Here is a 26,882-nt window from a genome sequence, read left to right on the forward strand (position 1 = left end):
AGGCTCTTCCACATAGGGTCGTGATGCGCCAGCGTGTCCCACAGCCTGCCGTGGTGTCAGCTCCTGGAGGACAGGCAGCTGCCCCAGCCCTGCACATGGCCGTCGTGCACCCGGGCTTGGTCCTGACACCCGAGTGAATAAAGCTCAGGAGCCCCGCGGGCTCAGGACGGCAAGCCTGCCTCAAGTTACCAGAACTTTTAATTTTAACAAAAACCACAAAAAATCATGGAACCCTTTGAGCGCCCGTGGCCTTAAAGACTGCAGTTTGGGCAGGCAAAAATAACATTCTAGCTTTTTCAATATGTAGCTTTAAAAAATTTTTTTTTATTTTAGCAAATCCCCAAAGAAATTTTAATTAAAGACCCCGACTGTTCATTGACTTTCCTTTTTTGTTCAGGCAAAGATTGCAAGTCACGTCATTTTCTAGAAGGGTTGGGGGGTGTCTTCACAACCACGCTGTGTGGGGCTCATCGGCAGGAGCCGTGGTCACAGTGGAAGAGGCAGAAGCTCGTCCCATGTCAAAGCCGCCCGCAGTGGCTTGCTTTATCTCTTGTCCGGCTTTGAAACTTTTCTAAGATCTCGCCCTGATAGAAAGTCGATCTGCGATAAAGAGAGCTGCTTATGGCTATTGCTTCATCAGTGAGACTGGGCACTCACAGTTTGCCCAACGAAGAAGTCTCCCCTGTCCCCTGGGGGCAAGTCCTCAGTACTTTAAACCTTAGGTGGTGCCTTGACTTGAGCCATTTCTGAAAGATTCAAAAGGCCCAGAGACTGCAGGGCTCCCCAAGAATTCAGCCCTGTGTCCCATGCCAGGCCCGAGCAAGGACTTAGAGGACACCGTTGCTCAAGGTTTACTTCTTTGATAGGTAATGATTTCCAACCTTGGTTTCCTTCCTTAAAGATCCATTTCCCAAGCAGAAACAGTCTTCCCCAAAGCAGGATCCACTCCCACTGGGGCTGCATGAGGAATCCCCTAGGCCTGAGCTCCAGCCCCTGGCTTCTTTTTTTTTCCCTGGAACTTGGAGGAGAAGGTCTCACGTGGGTGCTGGGGCATCTTTCACCCTCTCCATCAGCCTAAAAGCCCAGTTAAAGAAAACCACGCAGCCCAGGCTAGCATGGGTGGCGGTGGAACGTGGCACCCCTGACCCCTGACAAGTTGGTGTGTGCACGGCTGTTTAGGACCCGGACCCAGGCAGCTGTGGCAGATGTGGAAGGAAACGCGAGGCCCTGCAGCCTCCTCTCCCGCTTCCCTTCACCTGCTGCGCTCTCGCGGGACAGGGAGAGCCGCCGCTTCAGAAGTTTCCACCAAGAAGCCCCAAATTCCCGGTTTGCCCATCATGATGAGTACACAGAAGAGGGGTCATTTTTAATGCCCGTCAAAACCAAAGCCAATTCAAGAGGCCACGATAAACCTCGGGCAGCACGGCTAGCCCACGGAGAACATTCTGCAAGCATCGTTCCCTTCAGCTGTCTCGTGACCGACAAGGCTCTCACGGAAACGAACATGAGCTGTGGCTTCACGAGCCGTCCGTCGCCTCTGATCCCATGCAAGATCTTCCACAGTTAGACCGATGGCATCGCCAGCTTCCAGAGAAGGAGAGCAGAGGGATTTGGATGCCGAGAAATAATTTAAACCGGCCATTAATTGTATGAGCCTGTAACAACTCCTTAACTGGGTCCCAAGATTTTCACGGCTTGGGACGGTCTTCTCCTTTTATTGGCACGTTCTCCTGCCCCACGCAAAGGGCAGGGCCTTCCATAAGTCCTGGCAAATGCTTGTCGAGTGAGTAAAGCCTCCCTCTTGTGCTTCAGGCCAAACAAGGAGGATTTTGCAAGAAAGGCAGAGAACAGCGTGCTGGGCATGGAGGAAAGCATGGGGGCCGAAAGCAGCTCACAGCAGGGAGAAGCCGGACTTTAGAGGTAGTGGCCATCAGATCCCTGTGGGCACGTCTGAAAAATAAAGGGCTGCCCCATCTCACCAGCTGCGTGCCTGCTGGGCCTTTTCCACCACGTTACTCCATTCCTTGCAAAACCCCAGAAAGGTCGACCTGCTTATCATGCCCTTAAAAAGGTATAAAAGCCTGCTGTGGCTCTCCGTCCCTTGGCCTCCTTCCTGCTGCTCAGGCCAGCTCGACTTGCTCTGTGCTCACACTCATCTCAGCCCGGCTCTTCTTCTTCGAGCTGCAGAGGGGTGGGCCCAGGGCCCCAGAGAGAGGAACGAGGCCTAAGAAAGGAGACACAGCCATTGTCGTTGTCGGGATCAGGGTGCCCTGCCCTCACCTGATATCCAAGTTCTCCTTCCTGAGGGTCCCAGCCTTCCTTGTTGGGGACACCAGCCCCCTGATTGCCCAGGCTGGGAGGCTGGGGAGTCACTGCCTCTTCTCCCCCTTCTCCTGTACCCCATTAGCCCCTTCCTTGCCTCTTCTGGTCCGTAACCCTTATAGATAGTAGTTTCTAGCACCCAAAGTTGTCTCAAACTGACCCCTGCCTTCCTATTTTGGTTGATGCAGGCCTCACCCAGGCCCTCTCATTCAGGACCCGTAAAATCACCTGCTGGTCTCGCCCTGGCAGCAAGGAGTATCCCACAGACCTGATCACAGGCTTCATCCTTCAAACTTTGACACTTGCCCCTTCTCCTCCACAGTCATGCTCTCAAACTGTTTTGGGGATAGAGCATGGTGCTTTTTGTGGAACACCATGGAATACTTGTATACTCCATTCCCCCCGTTACTACTTTTATTAATGAAAGTGTGGTTCAATTCTAAAATCTGATAGTGGTGCAAAATATCAACCGTGAATATATGTCCTTTAAAACTGCTGTCGCGGCAAGCACGACCAGCTGGTCGGGTGTTGCCCAATAACGGGGTACCTGCAGGGAATTTGGCTCTTCACTGTTGCTCACGAGCAGAGAAGAGGAAACCTGTATCGAGGGTTTGAGAAATATTTGTGGGGAAAGTGTTTTTTAATTTGAGAAATCTAACCATGAAATTTTTCTGCAGATTGGGGGAAGTGCCCTTGTTTTATTTGGGCAAAGAGAGCCCACGGAGTGTTTCAGGATTCCAAGGAAACGGGCCTGCACCCGTTCTCTATAAAGGGCCAGAGAGTAAATGTTTGAGGTTTCGACCGCTCAGCTCTGCCGTGGCAGCGTGAAAGCAGCCCTGTACAGTATGAATGAATGGGCATGGCCCTGTGCCAATAAAACTTTATTTATGGAGGCTGAAATTTGCATTTCCTCTGCTTTTACCTGTGTGATGAAATATTTTAATTTTTATCTTTCAAAGCCATTTAAAACGGTAAAACTCATTCTTTGCTCCTGGGCTGCACAAAAGCAGGCAGCCGGCCAGGCTGGGTGTGGCCCAAGGGGCATCGTTTGCCCACCCGCCTGCCTTCCTCCTGCTTCTTTCAGTGACATAGTGTTTTCAAGGTTCATCCACGTGGTAGCATGTATCACAACTCCCTTCCTTATTATGCCTCAACTAATACTTGATTTGGGCAGAGAAGGGGTTGTGTTCTGCCCTCTTTTCTGCATCCTGCTCATTTCACAGAGTATTTGGTCTCATCTCTCCTAGTCAGGGTTTGTGTTGCTACTTCATGTGTTTCTATGGAACTGCCCAAGATTCCATTGCACAGCTTTGTCCCTGAGTTACTTTTTAACAAATCAATTTTATTGATACATGTTAATCAGTACACAATCCATCCAAAGGGTACAATCACTGGTATTTGGTATAATCACATAGTTGTGCTTTCACCACTTCAATCATTATTAGAGCAATTTTATTATTCCAATAACAATAATAAATGAAAAACAGACAAACAAAAAACCTCATAACCTCTCAGTATCTCTCTGCTTCCCTTGCTGTACATAGCTGCTATTCTGTTTCCATCTCTCTAGTTTATTTATATTTTGTATAGATGGAGTCAAGAGATATATGTACTTTGTATCTAGTTTCTTTCCCTTAGTATATTTCCTTTTCTTTGTTTCATCCTTAATGGAAGATTATTATATATTACTATATACACTGTCCATAGTTTCTTTGGCTATATTTTTGCCTGATATTAACATCTTGTAACATTAAAGTACATTTGTTCTGTTTCAAAGAAAAGCAGTCTTATATAGGCAGTATTACTCATACTCATATTTCACAAAGGGTTTTACTATGCTATACAGTCCATGTTACATTTTTTAGCTTTTTTTCTAGTAATACACATGATCTTAGACTTTCCCTTTCAACTACTATCTTACCCATATAAAGGCACTGCTAGTTACATCACTATGATGTGCTTTCACTTTTCTATTCATTTCCAAAGATTTACAAACAATCTTTTTACCAGTTCTGCACAGATTAACCCTCAGCTTTCCATTCTCTAATCTTCTTCTATTTTCCGGTGACCCATACTCTAGTTATTAACTCTCTGAGTTTACAGAATATATTTAGTTTGTAATAGCACAATCATACAGCGTTTGTCCTTTTGTACCTGGCTTACTTCACTCAACATCATGTCCTCCAGGTTCATCCATGTTGTCATATGCTTCATGACTTCATTTTTTCTTTCAGTTGTGTATTATTCCATCATGTATTTCACCATAATTTGTTCATCCATTCTTAGAATGATGGACACCTGGATGCTTTCCATCTTTTGGCAATCATGAATAACGCCGCTATGAACATCGGTATGCAGATGTCCATTCATGTCACTGCTCTCAGTTCTTCTGGATATATACCCAGTAGTGGTATTGCTAGGTCATGTGGCAAATCTATGTTCAACTTCCTTAGGAACTGCCAAGCAGTCCTCCACAGTGGCTGTACCATTCTTCATTCCCACCAACAGAGAATAAACGTTCTTATCTCTCCACATCCTCTCCAACACTTGTAGTTTTCTGACTTTTTAATAGTGGCCATTCTCATAGGTATGAAATGATATGTCATTGCAGCTTTGATTTGCATTCCCTAATCATTAGTGATGTTGAACAATTTTTCTTTCTTTTTTTTTTTTTTTTTTGCCATTTGTATTTCTTCTTTGGGCAAATGTCTATTCAAGTCTTTTTTTTTTTTAAAGATTAATTTATTTTGCTCCCCTCCCCTCCCCCTGTTGTCTGCCCTCTGTGTCTATTTGCTGTATGTTCTTCTGTGTCCGCTTGCATTCTTGTCAGGTGGCACCAGGAAGCTTTGTCTCTTTTTGTTGCATCATCTTGCTGCATCAGCTCTTCATGTGTGCAGTGCCACTCCTGGGCAGGCTGCTTCTTGCAGGGTGCACCCCTTGTGCGTGGGGCACCCCTACATGGGGGGGATGCCTGCGTGGCACGGCATTCCTTGTGCGCGGACCTGCTCACCACATGGGCCAGGAAGCCCTGGGTACCGAACCCTGGACCTCCTATGTGGTAGGCGGACTATCAGTTGAACTACATCCGCTTCCCTCTATTCAAGGCTTTTACCCATTTTTTAATTAGGTAATTTGTCTTTTTATTGTTGAGTTGTAACATCTCTTTATATATCATGGGTATTAAACCTTCACTGGGGAAGCACTTTCCCTTCTAAACGAATTTGTCAATTGTCTTCTATTTCTATGAACTAGGCTGTTGGAATTTTGATTAGTACTACATTGAATCTATAAGTCAGTTTGGGTAAGATTGTCATTGTCACAATATTTAGTCTTCCAATTCATGAATACAGAATGTCTTTCCATTTGCTTCTGTCTTCTTCCATTTTTTTTAGCTTTGTTTTGTAGTTTTCTGCAGATAGGTCCTATATATCTTTGGTTAAATTGATTCCTAGGTATTTGAGTCTTTTTATAGCTATCGTAAATGGAATTTTTTTTCCTGATTTCCTCCTCAGATTGTTCATTACTGGTGTACACAAACATTACTGATTTTTGCATGCTGATGCTGCCACTTCGCTGAACTTGTTTATTAGCTCAAGTAGCTTTGTCATACACATTTCACAATTTTCTAAATATAGGATCATGTCATCTGCAAATAGTGAGAGTTTTACTCCCTCTTTCCCTCTTTGGGTGCCTTTTATTTGTTTATTATTCTCGCCTACTTGTTCTAGCTATACTTCTAGCACAGTGTTGAATAACAGTGGTGACAGTGGACATCCTCCTCTTTTTCCTGCCCCTAGAGGGAAAGCTTTCAACCTTTTCCCATTGAGGACGATGTTGGCTTTGGGTTTTCGTACATGCTGTTAACCATACTGAGGGATTTTCCTTCTATTCCTGTCTTTTCAAGTGTTTTATCAAAGGATGCTGCATTTTGTTGAATGCCTTTACTGCATTGATCAGATAATTGTGTGTTGTTGTTTTTTTGTCACTTTGTTAATGTGGTATATTTCATTAATTTATTTTCTTGTGTTGAACCACCCTTGCATACCAGGAATAAATTCCACATTGTCATGGTGTATAATTCTTTTGATATGCTGTTGGATTTTATTTGCAGATATTTTGTTGAGAAGTTTTGCATCTATGCTCATTAGAGAGATTGGTTGGTAGTTTTGTTTTCTTACAGTATCTTTATCTGGCTTTGGTGTTAGGGTGATGTTGGCTTCATAAAATATGTTGTCTAATATTCCCTCCTCTACAATTTTTTTAAAGAGTTTAAACAGGACTGGTGTTAATTCTTCTCTAAATGCTTGGTGAATTTACCTGTGAAGACATCTGGTCCTGGACTTTTCTTTGTTGGGAGCTTTCTTTCCTTCAGTGGTGCCAGGGATTGAACCCAGGACCTCATATATAGGAAGCAAGTGCTCAACCGCTGAGCTACGTCTGCTCCCCAGTGAGAGTTTGTTTCTTTTTAGGAGGTACAGGGGACTAAACACAGGCCCTTGTACATGGGAAGCAAGTGCTCAACCACTGGGCTACATCTGCTCCTCTGTCAGGAGACTTTTTTTTAGGAGGCAGTGGGAATCGAATCCAGGATCTTCCATATTGGAGGGAGGTACCCAATTGTTTGAGCCACCTCCACTCCCTGCTTGTTGTGTCTCTCATTGTGTTTCCTCATTCTGTCTTCCAGTTGCATCATCTCATTACATCATTTTGCTGTATCAGCTCGCTGTCCCAACCCATCACGTCAGCTCACTGTCTTGCTCTTCTTCTTTAGGGGGCACTGGGAACTGAACTTGGGACCTCCCGTGTGGTAGTCGGGACCCCGACTGCTTGAGCCACAGCCACTCCTCTGTTGAGAGACTTTTGATACTGATTCAGTCTCTTTAAATGTGATTGCTTTGTTGAGTTCTTATATTTCTTGTAGAGACAGTGTAGGTTGTTTGTGCATTTCCAGGAATTTGTCCATTTCATCTAGGTTGTCTAATTTTTGGCATACAGTTTCTCATAATATCTTCTTATCCTTTTTATTTTTGTGGGGTCAGTTGTTACTTCCCCCTATCTCAGATTTTATTTATTTGCACCTTCTCTCTTTTTTTCTTTGCTAGTCTATCTAAGGGTTTCACAATTTCATTGCTCTTCTCAAAGAATCAGCTTTTGGTTTTGTTGATTTTCTCTATTGTTGTTTTGTTGTTGCTCTCAATTTCATTTATTTCTGCTCTAATCCTTATTATTCCTTTCTTTATGCTTGCTTGGGATTGATTTGCTCTTCTTTTTCTAGTTCTTCCAGGTGTTCAGTTAAGTCTTCGATTTTAGCTTTCTTCTTTTTCAATACAGGTGTTTAGAGTTATATATTTTCCTCTCAGCATTGCCTTCTCTGTATCCCATAAGTTTTGATAAGTTGTATTCTCATTTTCATTCATCTCAATGTATTTAGCAATTTCTCTTATAATTTCTTCTTTGACTTACTAATTCTTTAACAATGTATTGTTTAGTCTCAACACATTTGTGAATTTCCCCCTTTCCCATCTATTATTGATTTCCAGCTCCATTCCATTATGATCTGAGAAGGTGCTTTGTATAATTTCAGTCTTTTTATATTTATTGAGACCTGCTTTATGATCCAACATGTCGTCTATCCTGGAGAAAGATATGTGAACACTTGAGAAGAATGTATAATCCGCTGATTTGGGACGCAATGTTCTGTATGTATCCGTTAGATCTAGCTCTTTTATCATATTGTTCAAGTTCTCTGTTTCCTTGTTGATCTTCTGTCTAGTTGTTCTAGCTAACAATGTGAGTGGTGTATTGAAGTCTCCAACTATGATTGTAGAGATGTCTGTTTTTTTCATTGAGTTTTTTTCAGAATTTGTATTTTGGGGCACTCTGGTTAGGTGTGCCCCCCAAAATTTATGACTGTTTTTTCTTCCTTGTGGATTGTCCATTTTATTAATATATGATGGCCTTCTGTATCTCTTATAACTTTTTTGCATTTAAAGTCTGTTTTGGGGAGCCAGTTGTATGTAGCTCAGTAGTTGAGAGCCAGCTCCCCACATATGAGGTCCCTGCTTCAATCCCTGGTGCCAATACCTTAAAAAAAAAGTCTGTTTTGTCTGATATTAGTATAGCTACCCCTGCCCCTTTTTTTGTTATTGCTTGTGTGGGGTATATTTTCCCACCTTGTACTTTCAGCAGATTTGTGTCCCTGGGCCTAAGGTGAGTCTCTTGTAGGCTGATTAAGGTTTTTTCCATTCTGTCAGCCTATATATATATATATATATATATTTTTTTTTTTTTTTTTTTTTTTGAGGTACTGGGGCTGGGGATTGAACCCAGATCTCATATGTGGGAAGCTGGCACTTAACCACTAAACTACACTGGCACTTCCAAGTTGTTTTTTCCTTTGTTTGCTTGTTTTTTTTAGGAGGTACTGAGAATCGAATCTGGGACCTTGTACATGGAAAGCAGGCGCTCGGCCACTTGAACTACATCTGCTCCCCAGCTTATATCTTTTGATTGGGAAGTTTATTTCATTCACATTTCATGATATTACTGTAAATGCATTATTTACTTCCACCATTTTATTCTTTGGCCTTCATATGTCACATCTTATTTTCATCTGTCTTTTTGCTCTTTTGGTTACCCTTTCTGCTTGTCTTGCCTTCTACAATCTCCTCCAAGCCTCTCCTGTCTTTTTTTTTTTTTTCAAGCTGTAAGGTTCCCTTTAATGCTTCCTGCAAAGGTGGATTCTTTTTTGCAAAGTTCTTAGTTTCTGTTTTTATGTAAATATTTTAAAAGCACCTTCATATTTGAAGGACAACTTTGTGTCCTGAGTTATTGAATTAGCTCCTTATTACTTTTTCACTTTTACTGATGATGCTGCAGTAAACATTCTTGTCCAAACATATTTGTGCGCAGGTGAGAGAATGTCAGCAAATTCCCAGCTTAGGCCTCGCTGGGGCCAGGGGCCATCCTTACCTTTGGTGGCCCCCTCTGTCATTTGCACGCATGCTCCATTCCTGCAGTGAATTCCACTCTTGTCCTTGCCTGAAACTGCACCGCTGCCAGCATCGCCGCCTGCGGCTACCTCCTCCAGCTTCCACTAACGCCACGGAGTCTCTTACCGCTTGCGTGCCATTTGCTTTTCACTCTCGGCTCCTTTCCTTGCCTCTCAGTCCAACACACATCTGTCCTTACCTCCTGAACATTTCAGAAGAGCAGGTCACAGACTCTGACGAACTGGCGAAAGCTCGTCCTCCTGCCCAGGAAATCGCACACCGAAGGTCTCCATCACATCCCATACACACTTTAGGGGGTTCTCAGACCCCTCGGAACCTGTTCGGGAACCAGTCCCTACCCTGAGATCTTTCCAGTCCCTCTTCCTCTGCCCAGCTCGTAGTCTATGTGACTGACTCAGGCCCAGTCCAGCCCTGCAAGGAGGCCCGGCTGCTAGGCCAGATGGTGCCACCCCAGCTTAGCAACGATGTGCTCCCGCCCCTTTCAGCGCCCTACTGACAGGTGGTTCTAGACTCTGCTCCCTTTGTACTCCACCTAACGCACTCGGGCCGCTCTGCCCCAGCCCCGCGGGTGGGCCATCCTCGGGCCAGAACTGCCTCGTCTGGAACCCTGTCACATCCATCTGCTCTCCCCCACTCCAGCCAGAGCGGTTTAGAGATGCTGGTCTGGAGCCTCTTTCTTTCTCTCGTGGTTGACTCCTGACTGTAGTGTACATTCTTTCTCTTAAGACTCCGCCCTCACATTTCTAAATCCGAATTCCTTTGATCCAATCCTAGATAAAGTTAATAACACTTAATCTGAGCTTGTCTCTGATTTTATGTTCGGTGGATCATAAAAAGATGTCCTTTTAACATCCTTTAAGTCTTCTGACACTTAAAACTGATTTTTCCTCTTTTCGTTTTTCTCTACTGTGGAATCTTCTAGAAACTACCTGGTCCTTCATTCTTGGGTGGTAGTGTTCACTTCTGGCTCGCTCCAGAAAGTGTTCAATTCTTTCAACTCCTAAACTGGGACAGAGTCTGGTTTCCAATTCCTGATTGTGAAATACCCACCCATTTGTGCCACAAGGACACCTCTTGATTTTCCTGTTTACCAGAGGAGTCTAATCAAATGTTTTGGCACCTTAAGTTCAGCAGTTCTAAAACAAACTTCATTATATACCTTTTTCCCTCCCTGTCAGTGGAGGTTTTCAAGAGAAAAGTCTCTTAGAAATTGTACCCAAGGGGTATTTTGGTTGGTGAGCCAAATTTATTTCTGAAAAGAATTTTGACCTTGTAAGTTCTCATGCCTAACTTTCTCATCATCACAAGTAATTTCACATCTCACTTCACCCAAGATAAAGAATATGGGAACAATTTTTAGCCCATGTATCATCAAGTTTTTTTTTTTCTTGCCTGGCATTTGAGAAAATTGTGTCATCCAAAATAAAGTTATTGAGTAAAACACTTAACATAAAATGTACTATTTTAATTATTTTAAAGCACAGAATTCAGTGACTTTTAGTATATTCACAATGTTGTGCAACCATCATCACCATCTAATTCTAGAGCATTCTGTCACCCCAAAAAGTGACCCTGTGTCCAATTAGCAGTCATTCTCCATCTGCCTCCCCTTGCCAACCGCTAATCTGCTCTCTGTTTCTCTGGATTTGCCTGTTCCGGACATTTCTTGTAACTGGAATCCCACACTCTGCAGCCGTTTGTATCTGGCTTCTTTCACAGTGTAGTGTTTTGAAGTTCATCCATGTTGTAACATGTATCAGATCATCACCCCTTTTTATGGCTGCGCAGCATCCTGTCATATGGGTAGGCCACGTTTTGTTTATCCACTCATCTGTTGATGGACACTTGGACTGTTTCCACTCTGCGGCTGTTGTGAATCACGCTGCGATGGATGTTTGTGGAAGTTTTTGTGTGGACTTTAGGTTTCATTTCTCTTGGGCACATTCCTAGAAGTGGAATTGCCGGGTCATATGGTGACTCGCTTTGTAACTTTTTGAGGAGCCGCCAAGACTGTTTTCCAGAGCGGCCACTCCCATGCTCCATTCCCACCAGCCCTGCAGGAGGAGCCTGGGTTCTCCACCTCCCTGCCAAAACTTGTCTTTTTTAAAATTCTCCTCATCCTAGTAGGTGTGCAGTGGTATCTCACAGTGGTTTTGATGTGCATTTCCCTAATGGCTAATGATGTCTTTTCATGTGCTTAGTGGCCATCTGTGTATCTCCTCTGGAGAAATGTCTGTTCAGATGTGTCATTTTTTGGTAATGTTCTTGAATCTACAGGTTTCTCTTGCCACCTCCGTGAAATGTCCGGAGACCCCGAATCGTGACGGTGAGGGCTGTGTGGAGGTGGGAGGCGAGAAGCCACAGGGCGCGTGGAGGGCCCTCCTCTGTCCACCCTGTGTCGCTGCGGCCCCGCCGGCAGCTCTCCCCTTTCAGAGGCTGCTGGGAGTCCTGCCGCCTCTTCCTTTTGGAAGAAGACAGGGTCTGCTTCCCCGGTGTGCCCCGACCATCTAGATGCTGAGGCTTCCAGAATGCTACTCGTCATCCATGGGCTATGTGATACCTGTCTGTTTACTTACCCAGCCTTGCATTAGCCCTTTTACAGAGATACGAGCCGCAACGTGCGAGTCTGATCCAAGGCCGGCAAATAGTCCATAGGTCACATCCTCCCGCCACCCCATTTTATCTGGCCTCTGAGCCAAGAGTGTTTTTTTTACATTTTTTAATGACAAAAAAAAAAAATCCAAAGATCAATAAAATTTCATGAAACATGAAATTATATGAAATGCACATTTCAGCACCCATACGTGACGTTTTATTGGCACACAGTCATGCTCATTCGTTGTCATGTTGTCTGTGGCTGCTCTTGCCAAGCAGCATCCACTCGTCTCAACAGACCCCATCTGCTCTGCAGAGCCATCGGGCTGACCCCTGGTCTAGCTCGCCGTCTTTAGTTCTATTTGATGAGCCTGCTTTAGAACATCCTGGGTATATGCCTGTAACGCTGATTTCAAGGTTTCTAAAGCCCCTTAGACTCTTCAGTGCTTTTAATGTAACATCGTTTTTTGCTTCTTTTGGGGGAGGAGAGAACTGAGACTGATTACATTCTTTATTTGTTGTAATTAAAGAAGGGTCTTCACCTGGCCGTATCCACTTTGCATCCTGGATTTCCTTTGCCTTTTTGTTTTTTTTTATCTCTGAAGACCACACCATGTTCTTGTCCCCAACAGAGCCCTGGCTTTTCTCTCAGCGACGACTTCTTTGTCTTTTTTTTTTTTTTTTTAATTTTATTTCTTTGTTTATTTCTCCCCCTCCATTGTTTGCACTTGCTGTGTGCTGTCTTTAGAAGGCACTGGGAACAGACCCTGGGACCTCTAACGTGGGAGGGAGGTACCCAATCACTTGAGCCACCTCCATTCCTTGCTTCGTTATATCTCTCGTTGCGTTCTTTCTTCCTGTGTTTTTTGTTGCGTCATCTTGTTGTGTCAGCCTGCCGTGCCTGCCGTCATGCCAGCTCGCTGTCTTCTTTAGGAGGCACTGGGATCCGAACCGTGGACCTCCCATGTGGTAGGTGGGAGCTTAGTCAGCTGGGCCGCATCTGCTTTGTCTTTGAGGTGGCTGGGCAGCTTGCATTAGCTTCAGACCGATCATCTGGGGCAGGGAGGTGCCCGGTGGTCAGGGAGCATCTGTACCTCTTCCTTCTGGTCTCCAGCTCCCCGATACGGCTCTGGGCTGGTCAGGCCAGCTCTGGTACTTGGGGTACAAATCAGGACACTGGAAGTGGTTTCTGAAATTAATCACTGTTACAGATGATGGTGCCACTAGATAGGCTTCTTGTGGGCGAAGGGGAATCCCCACGTGGGGAAGTGGCACTTCAGCCAGTTTTCTCATCTCGGAACCTGCTGCAACAGTTAACCCATAAGAAGGAAAAAGACGAAATGACTAACTAGGGTTTGGATATCGAAAAAGTGAACTGTTCCATCCCACCAGCCCTTTCACACAGAGCTCAACTCCCACCAAAACGAATTTGCCATGATTTCAGAATTGCTTGTCAGAGCTGAATATTTTAGAATATTTCAGAGCTAAGACATCCCTAGGCACCCGAGGAGGACTAGAGCTGGTTCCGGCTGTTGGGCCACCAAGGTGGTGGCTAGATCCCTCTCCTGGCTTTGGCTCAGATGGACACTCAGAAAATCTGCTGCTCTGCCTCAGCCGTTTCATTCTCTTCTGGCAGATGTTTCTCTTCTTTGGTTTCCTCAGATCTTCAGCGTTCCTGGGCTCAGCGGCCTGGGGGTCCATTACTGCCAAGGTGTCCACTGAAAGCAGAGACGCTTATGGAGGTGCTTAGTTCCCAGACTGTGAAGTCCTAAATGTGGGAAAGAAGAAGAGCTGCCTTCTGACTGTCACTCCCCACTAAAAATGGGGGTACATGCCTCACCCCACTCCTGTGACACTCTTGTCCCTCAGCAAGACCGTGTCTGGGTGGGGGGCTTGCGTGCCCCCGTGCCAGCAGCGCACTGATTCAGTTGCTTGCTTGGGAAGGCTCAGACCCAACTGCTTTATAGGGAGGGCCATCCAAACTGGCGTTCTCGGATTTATGAGCTTAAGCTGAAAAAGACACACAATGACATGTTACTGCAACCCAGGGGTTCCTAAGCTTTCTTGAGTCCGGACTGCTTTCAGAATCTGCTGACAGTGTAGAATTTCTCCCCAGAAGAGCAGGTGTCCACACGTGTTAGCACTTTTTCATGGTCAGTTTCAGGTTCATGGACTCCTGGATCCTTGGGACTCCCCTGGCCCCGGTTTCAGGATCCTGAATGGGCCTATTGCAAAGTTGACTTTTTTTTTTTAAAGGAGGTACCAGGGATGGAACCCAGGACCTCGTGTATACGAAGCAGGCGCTCAACCACTGAGCCACGCCTGCTCCGCTCTTGCAGAGGGTAAACCACTGTGCGGCGTATTCTCTGTGTTTTTAGGAACAGGTGGGGCAAAAGGTAGATAAAATTCGAACTCTTGGGGAATAAGCAGAAAAGGCTTGGGGCCGTCATTTGGCATTGGCATCTCTGTGTATGGGTGTGGGTCAGCAAGGGACAAACCCCCACTGTTGAAAATAATAGGAAGTGCACCGTTTAACAGAGGAGCGAGAGGGGTGCGCTGAGCATACCCATCACCGTGGAGGAGGAAGAGTGGACTTGCGCTCTCTTAGGTCCGCTTCGCTCACAAGCTAAGTTTGCAAATGCCCCGGGTCGTCAGACATGATTACTTAATTTTTGAATCGTGGCATTTGTAAGTCGATAGGAGCAACTAAGACTGGATTAACAAGCACGCTGGTATTTATATATTGTGATGATGTGAACTAAGTGTAATTACCCGCATTTAAAAACTTGGAGAAGCCGACATTTCTTGTGAACGAAATGCTTCATCAATTACCCCTTCGCTTAATGGTCTTACTGATATTATATTCAGCTTCTTTCTAAAATTCCAGCCCAGTTTCCATGTGTGGGTCCTGGAAGCATGATTAGTATGAAAAATTTTTAAATAGTAAATGTGGTGCAGTTTCCTCCCTGCCTTTCACTTCCTGGTTGTCCTGTTTTCACTCTTTTTCCCAATAGTCTCAGAAAAGATTAAATCCTCCCAGGGCTTCCCGTAGCAGTTGGAATACAACCCAGATTTCCAACCCTGTCCTTGGGGTCCCTCTGACCTCTCCAGCCCAGGCCCTCTCCTGCCCCAGGGCCTTGGTACCTTCTGGGCCCTGTGCCTGGCGCGCTCTGTCCATCTCCCCACGGCTGGCCCCGTCTTGGGAGTGGTCAGGTCTTGGCTCAATACCGTCCTCAGTGCCACCCCTCCCTGGCCTGGTGGGAGATGGCGGACCCCTCTCCAAACCCTTGCCGGCTCTGCGCCCCTGCTCTCACACTTGGCTATGGCCCCGATCTCTCTGAAGCAACCTGGCACCTGGTGGTTGTCCCACCCCCTGCCCCCTGCCTGGGGCCACCACTTCGCTCACTTGGGGTCCTCAGCCTGGCCCTCCCCTCCTGTTTACTTCCTTTTACTTGTTTGTTTTTTACCTTTGCCTACAGTCCCCGTCACTTTCTTTGACTTCCAGCACCTGCGCGGATTCCCCTGACTGCCCACGAGCACCCCCAGAACGCCCCCGCCTGCCTCTCAGTAGGCAGACCCTACCCTCCCCTCAAGCCCTGGCAGCCGCGGGGCTGCTCCCTGACCCAGCGCCTCTGCCAGGATGCCACTGAAAGGGGAGCTGGGGGGTAGCCCCTGAGCCGGCCCCTGCCCTTCAGCCAGCCACGGCAGTAGCGCCTTCCTTTCGATGGCTGAGCTGCGCTCCGCCGTACGGAGGGGCCACGGCGTGTGTAGCCAGTGCGTTTTCTTTCCTGTTTGACGCTGAATCTGTATTAAATCCCCTGGTTGTCTAGAAAAACTGGGATGAGTAATAATCCTCTTCCCGGCACGGACTCATTCCGTAGGGACGGTTGACTAATTCAGAAGAACTAAAGTGCCTTCGAACGCGTCCAGAGTTCTTATAAATTTGAAAATGGCATAGAAGATCCATTTTATTCCTAAAGTGATATCTATCTATATATAAAAGTTATATATTTGTTCATAGAAAGATCCAGCATTTTACAGGAGTAAGTTAAGAGAGGAGGGGCTTATCTTTCTGCCTCTCTCGCCTCCCATGAGATAAGCATTGTTCATTTGGTTTGGCTCCTTCTAGACCTTAGCTATGGGTTTACTTATGTCACAGCACACATAGCCACCTTCTCTCTCTCTTTTTTTGAATGCCTTTCTCCCACATGGGAGGTCCTGGGTTCAATTCCTGGTGCCTCCTAAAGAGAGGATGAGCAGACACAGAGAGCAGACAACAAGCGGACACAGAGAGCAGACAGTGAGCACTAACAACGAGGGGGGTGGAGAAGTAAATTTTAAAAATAAATCTTTAAAAATTCATCCTTCAAATAAGTGCAAGCCTGCTTGTACCAGGCACTGCATGTGTTGGGCACCTTTTCACATCAGTATATGTAAATATGCCTCATGCTTTTTTGAAAAAAAATTTTTTATAAGATTTATTTATATATATTATTTATTTATTTCTCTCCCCTTCCCTCCCCCCACCCCCATTGTCAGCTCTCCGTGTCCATTTGCTGTGTGTTCTTCTGTGTCGGCTTACATGCTTGTCAGCGGCATCGGGAATCTATTTCTCTTTGTATTGCATCATCTTGCCGCATCAGCTCTCTGTGTGTGCGGCGCCACTCCTGGGCAGGCTGCGCTTTTCTCGTGCAGGGTGGCTCTCCTTGCAGGGCGTACTCCCCGCTCATGGGGCTCCCTTACATGGGGGACACCCCTGCGTGGCACGGCACGCCTTGAGCGCATCAGCGCTGCGTGTGCGCCAGCTCACCACATGGGTCAGGAGGCCCTGGGTTTGAACCCTGGACCTCCCATGGTGGTAGGCGGATGCTCTATCAATTGAGCCAAATCCACTTCCCGCCTCATGCTTTTTTAATGGCAGTATACAATTGCAGCAAGGACATGCCAGAGTTTAGCCATTTCCCTGATGGGTATTTAAGTCTCCCATTTTTTGGGCAACTTCCAATAATGCCACCAGGGGCATGCTTATCCTTAGACTTAAAAAAAAAGCTTTATTGAGATACATTCCCCATACCATAAAATCCACAAATTAAACGTGTAGTTTGGTGGCTTTTAGTACATCCACAGAGTTATGCAGCCATCACCGATGTCTAACTTCAGGACATTTTCATCATCCCCAAAAGAAACCCTGAACAATGACCTGTCACTCCCCTTTACCCTGTCCCCCGAAGCCCTAGGCAACCCCTAGTCCACGTCCTGTCTCGTGGCTTTGCATCCCATATAAAAGGAACTATACGCTATGTAACCTTTCGTATCTGGCTTCTTTCCTGCAGCATAATATTTTTGAGGCTCCTCTGTGTGGTGGCATGCCTGAGGATTCCCTTTTTTATGGCTGAATAATATTCCAGTGTATGAATAGACAGATTTTGCCAATCCATTCCCCAGTGGAAGGACGCTGGAATTATTGCCGCTTTCTGCTACTTTGAGTAACACTGCTATAAACGTGCCTGCACATATTTTTGTGTGGCCATCAGCCTTCTTGCACACGTGTATTTCTCTAGGATAAATTCTGAGAGGGGACACCAAAGATGCTCTAGCTCTCCGTCCCCTGACTTTTTAGGTTTGGGCATACCTTGAGTCTTCGGGGATCTGGAAACACGGGCACCTCTGATCCCATCCTAGCTGCTGCTTTCAGGGGCACGGGGTGGGCTGGGGGTGGGTGCACACCGCCCCGCTTGGGCCTGGGCCCCTTAATGCCCCAGTGTTCCAGTAAGCAGTAAGGGGATGAGCTCGCGCCTCGGAGCAGACTCGAATGCGCAATTAGCAGCCCACGGTGCCACCGCGCTCCTTTTTGTTCTCTTCCCTCTTCTTACTAGGAAGCCACTTTCTGCAGAGCCAGGCCCTGCTCCTGGGTGGGGGGTGCGCAGGGGGGCAGTGGCAGGGCCTCACACCCCCCCCTTCCCCAGCCACCCTTGCCCTCGACCTCTGCCCTCCCTCTGCGCTTGCTCACGGGGAAAACCACCGGCGCCGCTGCCTCTCGCGAACCAGCGCCGGGCCATGGCTGTCGCTGCAACGTGGTGGCAGCAAGTGCGCCACTGCACACGCGCTGACGTGTCCCGGATGCACCGGCTTTGGAGAAGGGCACTGATGAGCATGGTGCAGGGAGGGAAGTGTTGCATGAACGTGACCAGCCGCACAAATATCCCCCGGAGTGAAGAAAGCACACAGCACCCGGCGGTCCCGGGGAGCTTAGTGGGATCACAGAGCAGAGGCACGCTGCTCTCAGGCCGTCAGCTCTTTAGAAAGGCAGCAGCCTGCAGCTGACCCAGTTATGTGGCAATGGAGTGAGTCACAGTGATTGCCGCTGTTGGCATTTACTGAGCACGCACTGTGTGCACGGGCTGGCCACTCAGCCCCGCACATCGCAGGCCCCATTTCCTTGAGTACGACAACCCGCTGAGGCAGAGAGAATGGATGTCCTCCGTTTGACACAGGCTAGAATGGAGGCGCAGAATGATCGTCGCTGGCTGGAGGCCTCGGCGCACCCCGTCAGCTCTGCCTCGGCAGCGAATGTCCCAGCCTGGCCCCTTCAGCGCCTCAGTCACCGTCCCCTCCAGCCTGGCTGTCCAGCTGGCTCTGATCGCCGCTCAGTGGTCAGAATCCTGCCCGGGCCGTGTGCCCCCCGCTCCAGCCTTCTAGAGGCTCCCCACCTCCTCAGAGCCAGCGTCCGGGCCTCACGGCGGCCCCCCCCCCTTTGAACGCCACCTCTTCTCCCCGCGGTGCACCCTCCCTGGCGGGGCCTCCCCGCGGCGCACCCTCCCTGGCGGGGCCTCGAGTTGGCCCGGATGGCGCTCTCCTCAGCGCTCGCTCTGTACCCCCACCCTGTCCCGGCTCCAAGGTCACCTTGTCATGCTCTCCCCAGGCTGCACCCCTGCCCCCTACTCCTCATTCGGGTTCAGCTTTTTTGTAACGTGTCCTCACCTGTGTGTTGTGTCCCTGGAGTTTGCTGTCTGCCCTGGAGGTCAGGGTCTCTCTCTTCTCTGCCGTGTCCTCAGAACAGCACAGGCCACGCAGGAGAGGCTCGGGCTCTGTGATGAGTGAACGACTGATTTCCCGGGTGCCGCAGGCCCTAAGAGAGGGCCCCGGCTGTCCTATAAAGGGCACTAAATGCGTCTCCAGGCCTCAGGAAATGTAGCATGCTGCAGGGGAGACACGCGTGGGTGGAAAGTAAAACCTGGCTGGTATGTCAAAGGAAGACACAAAGGTTCCGAGTGTGCCTCGGAGGTGAGGGAGGTGAGGGAGGAGCAAGCCGGGAGAGCTGCGGGAAGGATACACTGCTTCCTCACCCCCAGCCCCGGTCCCCCGGCTTCCCTCAGCACCACGGACGCCCTCCCGCCTTGGGTGCACCCTAAACTCTAGCCCGGAACAAATTCTGGCCTTTGAGGTTTGCCATCCCGGTTGGCAGCCATGAGGGGCTGCCCTGCATTTGTCACCACTTTGTCCGGTGCCACCTTCAGTGTCTGGAGCAGGCGCTGGGCCACGCCGTAGCCATGTGCAGAACTGAGCCCCTGCTGCCCATGGCAGGTCTGTCCAAGGTCACCCAGAAGTCCTGTGGCCACCCTGTCACACATATATCCGGGAAAGGCACTCTTTCTGTTGGCGAGAGAGAGAAGAATCAGGCTGCTTTGTGCTGGTGTCTTGCATCCCTGCCAGGTTAACCATCTGCGACCCAAAGGGGAGAAGCCACCCCAATGCCACCTGTGAGACTGGCTGCCCCCATTTCATCTCCCTCCCACGCCTGACGTTCACACCATATGAGAGAATTTACCTTAGACAAAAACGACTTGCTCCATCATTCCAGCCCAAGCAGAGGGCTTGTTCAAATAGGTTCAAGTCTTTCAAACACTTAACGTTGTTAAAAATTTTGCTGAAGGAGCCCTAAGTGCTTCCCAAGTACAATGATGGGCAAGACGGCCGGGCAGTCAAGTAGATACATTAGCCCCTGAGACTTTTAGAAGCAAGAAAAATGGAAAGGATATTGGAACACGGGTGGCTTTTTAAAGTGACAGCGTGTCCACATCAACCTTTTGAATGGGAGGGAAGAGGTGAGTTGGAGGGGAAGGTGGCAGTTTCCTCTCATGGTTTTTTGTGTTGCTCTCCATAATACCCATCTTTCTATCTCTTCCTGCCTACTTAGGACGTTTAATTCCAATTTTTCCCAAAAGTATCTTGTTCCACTTTGGAGAACTGACTTAAGACAGAGTTGGGAATGGAGGCACCAAGAAGAGGACCCGTTGTGTGGAGCTGGTGGAGCTCGTGGTTGAGCGCGTGCCTCACACGTACGAGGTTCGGCGTTCAATCCCCGGTGCCTCCAAAAAGAGAGCAAGTCAGAGCTGTCCTTTCCTGTCCTGGGCTGGGGAACTGCTCTCTGGTTTCACGCTCCGTCTGGTCACATCCAACCCCCTGCTGGTAGAAAGTGCTGGCTGAGAAAACGGAGACTCATTTCAAATCTTGATGTAACCAAAAAGCCATTTAAAATATGTTTTAAAAGGCTTTCTGGTGCCTTTTTATATTTTAAAAATAACATTTTCTCCAAGCTTTTGAGTAGCTTGCCTTTCTGAAATGGAATAAACTTCAGTGCCTCTCCCTAGAATTGATTAGGGTCGATTCGGTTTAAGAACCTAAAATGCCCCTTCTGGTTTAATGAGAATAATGAGTTGAAAAATTAGCCTGTTTTCTCCATTTTGTCGCCATACACTGAGGTTTGGGTTTGGGGGTGGATTATTCAGGGGGACAGAAGGAGTGTCCTTTTGTCTTTCTCATTGGGCTTGGACATCGGTATCTGAGATGAGGGCGGCATTTGACAGATGGAAGAAACGCTTCTGATTTTGCCTATCGTTGCTTCGTTTCCGTTTCCTCAGAGATATCCCTGGGCCTTGCCGACGGGACCTTTGACGAGACCCTTCTGTATTGGGCCACCCTTAAAAGGGACACAAGGCTCTTCCCTCCCTAAGGCTCCTCTGGACAGGCTGTGACGTCATCACCCCGAGAGTGCGAGGCCTGCTTTTGAAACGCTCACAGGACTCCTGGCCTCGCTCGTTTGTCATGCATTAAATTTCTCGGTCATCTTGCATAGTTCTAACATGACTTAGCAAGAAATCCGCTCTTCTTTTTCTCTGGGAGTTCAGAACTTACAGGCTTTATTTAAGGTTGTGTGGTTTGTACATTTCCATGGAAAGCAAAATTGATAGGTGTATTAAAACCAATTCCCAGTAATCCGTGATCATGACGATCAGACGTGTTGGTGGGTTTGACAAGAGATGTGTGGTGACAGTCGGGAGCGCCATCAAAAGAGCAAATGCCATGACGGACGAGAGCACGCAGGGCAGGACTGGGGGAAGCCATCTGTTTGGGGGGAGGAAGGGGGAGACGTTGGCCGTGGCTGAGCCCTGAAGTCGGAAGGCTGTGGGCTCACCCCAGCTGCAGCTCGCCCCTCCGGGCGCGGGGTCTTCCGGAAACTCTGATGTGACAAGGTCCATGGGATGCCAGGTCCTAGCTCTGGCTGGCAGGGCCTGGCGGGGGGGCTTAGGACACCACTCACTCTTGGTCCTTCTCATTTCTTTGGGCTTCTTTTTTCCAGCTCCTTTGCTGGATTTCCTCCTCTAGAGGAACTCTAAATTATGGAGTGTCCCAGAGCCCAGCTCTGGACCTCTTCTCTCCCCACTCACTCTCTCAGGGAGACCAGCCACTCTTGTGGCTTTAAATACGCCATCTCTACACTGATGGCTGCAGCCTACATCATCTCTTACACTGGAAGCTCCAGCCCACGTCATCTCTACACTGGTAGCTCCAGCCCATGTCATCTCTACACTGGTAGCTCCAGCCCACGTCATCTCTACACTGGTGGCTCCAGCCCATATCGTCTCTACACTGATGGCTCCAGCCCACATCATCTCTATACTGGTGGCTCCAGCCCACATCGTCTCTACACTGATGGCTCCAGCCCACATCATCTCTACACTGGTGGCTCCAGCCCACCCCTCACTCTTCAGCCTCAGACTCACAGATCCACCTGCTTTCTCAGCTTCCCAACTTGGGTGTTAAGAGCCTCTCACACTTCACACCTTCAGAATTCAATTCCTGAGTGCTCCCCAGGCCTCTTCCCCTGCAGTTTTCCTGATTGCCTGCTTTTAGTTGCCAAAAAATGCAGAGGCACCCTTGATTGCTCTCTCACATCTCCCATCCAACCCATGAGAACTCCTGGTGGCTCCACCTCTGGTATTTATCCAGAATCCTACAGCTTCACTATCACCCAGGCCAGGCAACCATCCCTTGCTTGGATTATTACATTAGCCTCTGAACTGCCCTCTCTGCTTCCACTTTTTCCTTCTTTGTTCTCAACACAGCAGCCAGAGGGACCTGGTTAAAAGACAGGTCAGAGCAGCTCATTCCTGGCTCAAACCCTCTGATCACTTCCGTTTCGCTCCTGAGCAAAAGCCAAAGCTTTCACGTTGACCTGCGTGGCCTTCTCTCCTTCTCGCCCCCTGGTCCACTCAGCCCCGGTCACACGCCTGGCACAGGCCTGCCTTAGGGCCTTTGCACTGGCTTTCCCTCCACCATGGACACTCTTCCCAGCCATCCGCACGGCTCCATCCCTCCCTTTCCTCACATGCTCACTCGAATGCACCTCCTCAGTGAGGCCTTTGCCAGCCGTGAAGGGAGCCCACCCGCACCCAGCTGCCGTCCCCATTCCCTGCCTCCTTACCTCCCGGGCCCTCCTGTCTATCCTATCTATTTTTCTTATTTATTTTGTTCACTGTTGAGTCCCGCCACCCCCCACATGCTAGGATGTAAGCTCTAGGAGGGAAGGGGGCTTGTCTGCTGTGATCCCTGGGCAACGCCCGGTCAGCACCAGGGTCTATTTGCTGACTGAAATGAATGAAGAATGCCACAAGGCTTCCGGTTTCCTCCTTGCGATAGGGGCTTGGGGTCCTCACAGCTGGGTGGCGGGGCCTCCCTTCCACGGAGAGTCCCGCGGAGGACGGGGTGTCCCCAGGCCGTACCCGGGCAGCGCCCTCCTGGCCGCTTCTGCTGCCGTGGTTTGAGGCGGCTGTGGTCACCTGCCCCACTGCCACGGCGCCGTGGGTTGGTGAGCTGGCCTCCAGCTCCTGGTCTCCTCGTTTCTAGCGCTCACAGCGTGGCACCGGCCTCTTCTCCGCAGGGAGACCCGGCGCACGCTGTCCCGTGTCTTCTAGGAGTGCCTTTCGGATGCTATCTTAGGGAAGCTGCGCTCCCGGGCACCCCTCTTCTGTCAGGGGGGCTCACCCCAGCCGAGGGCTAAGGGGCAGGCCTCGGTGCACAAGTCTATTCACGTTGCTTGCTGGTATCATCTACACTCTTGACCATTGGTGCCCAAGTCCCGGGCTGCCCAAAATTTTCCATGTTCCTTGGCCATGCTCCCCAAAGTAAGTCTCCCCTTACAAATAGGGGTGTTCCCCTTTCCTCCCAGCTCTGAAAGCAGCATGGGTGTCCACGCTTAGATGAGTCCACCTGACAGGATAGCCTGAGTCGGGCTGAGCCTAGTATGTGCCTCTGGCTGTCCCATTGCCCAACCCCAGGGACCTCCCTGCCACCTGCTTTGGGGCCCTGTGCCCCTTGTGTGGCCAGGAGAGCCACTCCCCGCCACTCGGGGACGCACGAGGGCACCTGGCCCCCTCTCAGAAGGGTCCTCCTCCACGAGGGGGGCAGACCGGGGTCTGCAATTCCAGAAATCCCCCCAGTTCTTCCGGCCGCCCCCAGCAGGCACGTCTAAGGCGGTGGAGCGTGCGCCTTCTCATCGGCACCTGCTTTAAGAGGTCTTCTCAGTCTCGTGGCCTCTGTGGCTTTCTTTTTTAATAACATAATCCCCGATTAGTTTTAGTTTGTCTGATCACTGCCCAGAAAACACTTTGTGTGGCCATGAACTACGTCACATTGCTCAACTAAATGAATTCTTTGCTCTTGGAGAAAAAGGCACTTTCTCCTCCCCGCATGGGGCGGGTTGAAGAAGTCTCCCCTATGATGCACTGCTCACGGCAGAGAGCGAGCTGGTCCTCCTCGGGTTTTGTTATTTCAGAACAAATATGGTAAACTGTTTTCCCCTGGTTACTATAGAGAAGAGATTGTTTGCCTTTCTCTTAGGGCTTCTGAAAATAATAGATTACATATTTGGGAGGGTTTTTTTTAGATCTGGTTAATGTGCGATAGAGGGGATTGCTCCGGGGATGACATTGTTTGGTTTGGGAAGTATTCTCTTGGTTGCCCAGCAACAGGCTCTTGGAGACTGGAGTGGACTGCGTTGCCCCTGGCAACCGTTGTTACTCAGCAAACAATGAGGGCCGGGCAAACAGCGCCAAGTCTGCGGACTCCCGGTTTTAATTGAACATCTGCATATATTTTTCTCTGATTAAATTATGTTTGCGTTTGATTTGCCACGAGAGGTGGACGCGGGTCCGTTTGGGGGCTCCTTCCAAGAGAGCGGACGACATCCCAGCCTGTATAAGCCGAGAGGGGCTTTGGAAGAAAACTTCTAGCCCTTTGCATGCGCTCTAGACTGCTCCCACCAGGAGACTCATTTTAGTCTTCAGCGGAATTTCTTGTTTCCTCTCATTCCTCGGGATGATAAAATCGCTCCTTGGCTGACCCGGGGCCATACATCACTGATAAATCTGCAGAGGTCCCCAGCGCTTTTCAGACTGACTTTTTCATTCTCCTGGCTCAAGAACCCCCCCAGCCTGCATGTAAAGACGTTCGCCTTTAGAGTTGACTGGCGGTGGGAACCGAACCCAGAACCTTCTATGTTCCCACCCAGAAGTCGGGGACTGGGGCTTCCCTGGGTGGTCCCCCCACGCCCCCGGCGGGGGGAGTGGAAACCCCTGACCCTGTCCATGGGCCCTTTGCAGCCACGGGGTGAATTCTGATCTCCACCCTCTTCTCCTCCCCCACCTCCTCCCGGGCTGGCGGGCGGGCAAGCCAGAGATAGCGACTGTTTACCAGGGTTGGTTGCCTAGGTAAACACTGGCCCTGAGCGGCACCGGGCTGGGGACACTTCCCTGCTCCCCGCCCCGCCCCCACCCGGAGCTATAAATTGAGAGCTGTCGGCGGGGACAGGTTTTTGGTGGGGACTCGGTTCATCCGTCCTCATCTAAGTGATGCAGCAACAACCACCAAAGGGCCGCCTGGCTGTGCGCACGCAGCCGGGCTGTGGAGCAGCTCTCACGGTGAGACTCGCTTCCTTTGTGCAGACCTTCCCCCCAGGGGCGGTTCGCGCTGCAGCTGACCACCCGGAGGACAAGTTCCCTGTGCTTTGGTCCCAGCACTGCAACTCCCGTCTTGGGACTAAGTATCTGCCCCAAGTTTCCCAACTTTGTCTCGCAGCCGAAACTCGTCATGGAAATGTCATTTGTGTTCTATAACAAATGAAAGCAAACCTGTGCATTGTCAACCCTGTTAGGTGCAATAAGTTCCAATTACAGCGAGTGCTGCTGGAATGAGAATGAATAAGCTCTGACTTACGCGAAGCCTCCCCGACAGATTCCTTAAAATAACAGGATTTCTTTCTGCATCCTGTCGTGCTGGCGTAGTTGTGGAAGGGCATGAGGTACTTGAAAAGATAAATCCCTCAAAAAACAGAAGGCCTAGTCTGCATTCTGGAATGTTCTTTTGTGCCCAGTCCCAGTTGAGGCAAGTCATTTTTCAGGAATAAAAGCCTCATTTGAAATTCTTCAAGATGATGATGTTTTCTGAGCCCCATGGACATACTTTTCCCCCACGCCAGACTTTTCAACACGGGTGAAAAAGCTTAGCATCTCAGGGTGAGCTTCTTCATCAGTAAGGTCATATAGCAGGGACCCCTCCCACGCGGGAACTCTAAGTGGAAGGTTCCTGAATTTAAACTAGGCTGTCTCCCTGGTCTTCCAACTCCAGAGTAAAGTGCTGCCTGGAGGAGAGGCAGTGGGTGAACTGGAGAGATCCCAGGAGAGGTTCCCAGGAGAGCCCTGGAGCGGCCCCTGAGCCAGGCAGGAGGGCCAGGCCGCAGAAGATGCTGTCGGGGAAGAAGGCTCCTGCCCGTGCTGCTGCTTCCTCGTCTTGCTCCGCCACCCTCTAGAGAGCTGTGGGGGTCTCATGGGTTTTGAAGGCAGAGGAGGACGGTGGGAGAGGGAGGGGGTGAGCTAACTCGCCTTGCGCCCAGCTCACCACCTCCTGGGCTGTGCGTGCTTCCCTGGCCTCCCCCATTCCCCGTCTGGTCCTGGACCATGGATAGCTGCTTTTCAGCCTCCTCCTCAAGGAGAGGGTGCAGGAAAGACGGCGATGGCGACCCAAGCTGCGATTAAGAGGAAAAGACGAAGGTAAGATGAAAAGCAGGATACTCTATGAACTGGGGCGGGAACCCAGCCTGGAGCGGGAGGCCGGCCTGGAGGGGGAGGGTGGCCTGGAGATGGAGGCGCACCTGGAATTAGAGGCTGGCCTGTTGGGAGAGGCTCACTTGGAGGTGGAGGCTGGTCTAGAGTAAGAGGCTGGCCTGGAGAGGGAAGCTCACCAGGAGATGAAGACTGGCCTGGAGATGGAAGCTAGTCTGCAGATAGAGGCTGGCCTGGAGGTGGAGGCTGGCCCGGAGGTGGAGGCCGGCCCGGAGGTGGAGGCCGGCCTGGAGGTGGAGGCCAGTCTGGAGGTGGAGGCTGACCTGGAGATAGAAGCTGGTCTGCAGATAGAGGCTGGCCTGGAGGTAGAGGCTGGCCTGGGGATGGAGGCTGGTCTGAAGGTGGAGGCCAGCCTGGAGGTGGAGGCCGGTCTGCAGGTGGAGGCCGGACTGGAGGTGGAGGCCGGTCGGTGGGCTTGGTTAGGGTTGACGGGTGGGGGCAGACCGGAGAGCACCCTGCGTATTCACTGCCCCCATTTCGCTCCTCACTTGGA

The 26,882-nt window shown here is 49.4% G+C and overlaps 1 protein-coding gene across 7 annotated transcripts in view; it reads left to right on the top strand.

Moving 5' to 3' along the window:
- Positions 1–26,882, top strand: part of RFX2 (regulatory factor X2) — a 120,950-nt gene that overhangs the window by 28,807 nt on the left and 65,261 nt on the right. Inside the window, exon 1 of one of the 7 annotated variants that reach the window (XM_058282007.1) lies at positions 24,339–26,317. The exons of the other annotated variants lie outside the window; for them this stretch is intronic. The gene's annotated coding sequence lies outside the window, so the exon portion shown is untranslated. Of the gene's footprint in view, positions 1–24,338; positions 26,318–26,882 lie in introns of those variants that run through there. 7 annotated transcript variants of the gene reach the window in all.

The sequence above is a fragment of the Dasypus novemcinctus genome, chromosome 19, assembly GCF_030445035.2.
Source record: "Dasypus novemcinctus isolate mDasNov1 chromosome 19, mDasNov1.1.hap2, whole genome shotgun sequence".
In the NCBI taxonomy this organism is placed as follows: Eukaryota; Metazoa; Chordata; class Mammalia; order Cingulata; family Dasypodidae; genus Dasypus; species Dasypus novemcinctus.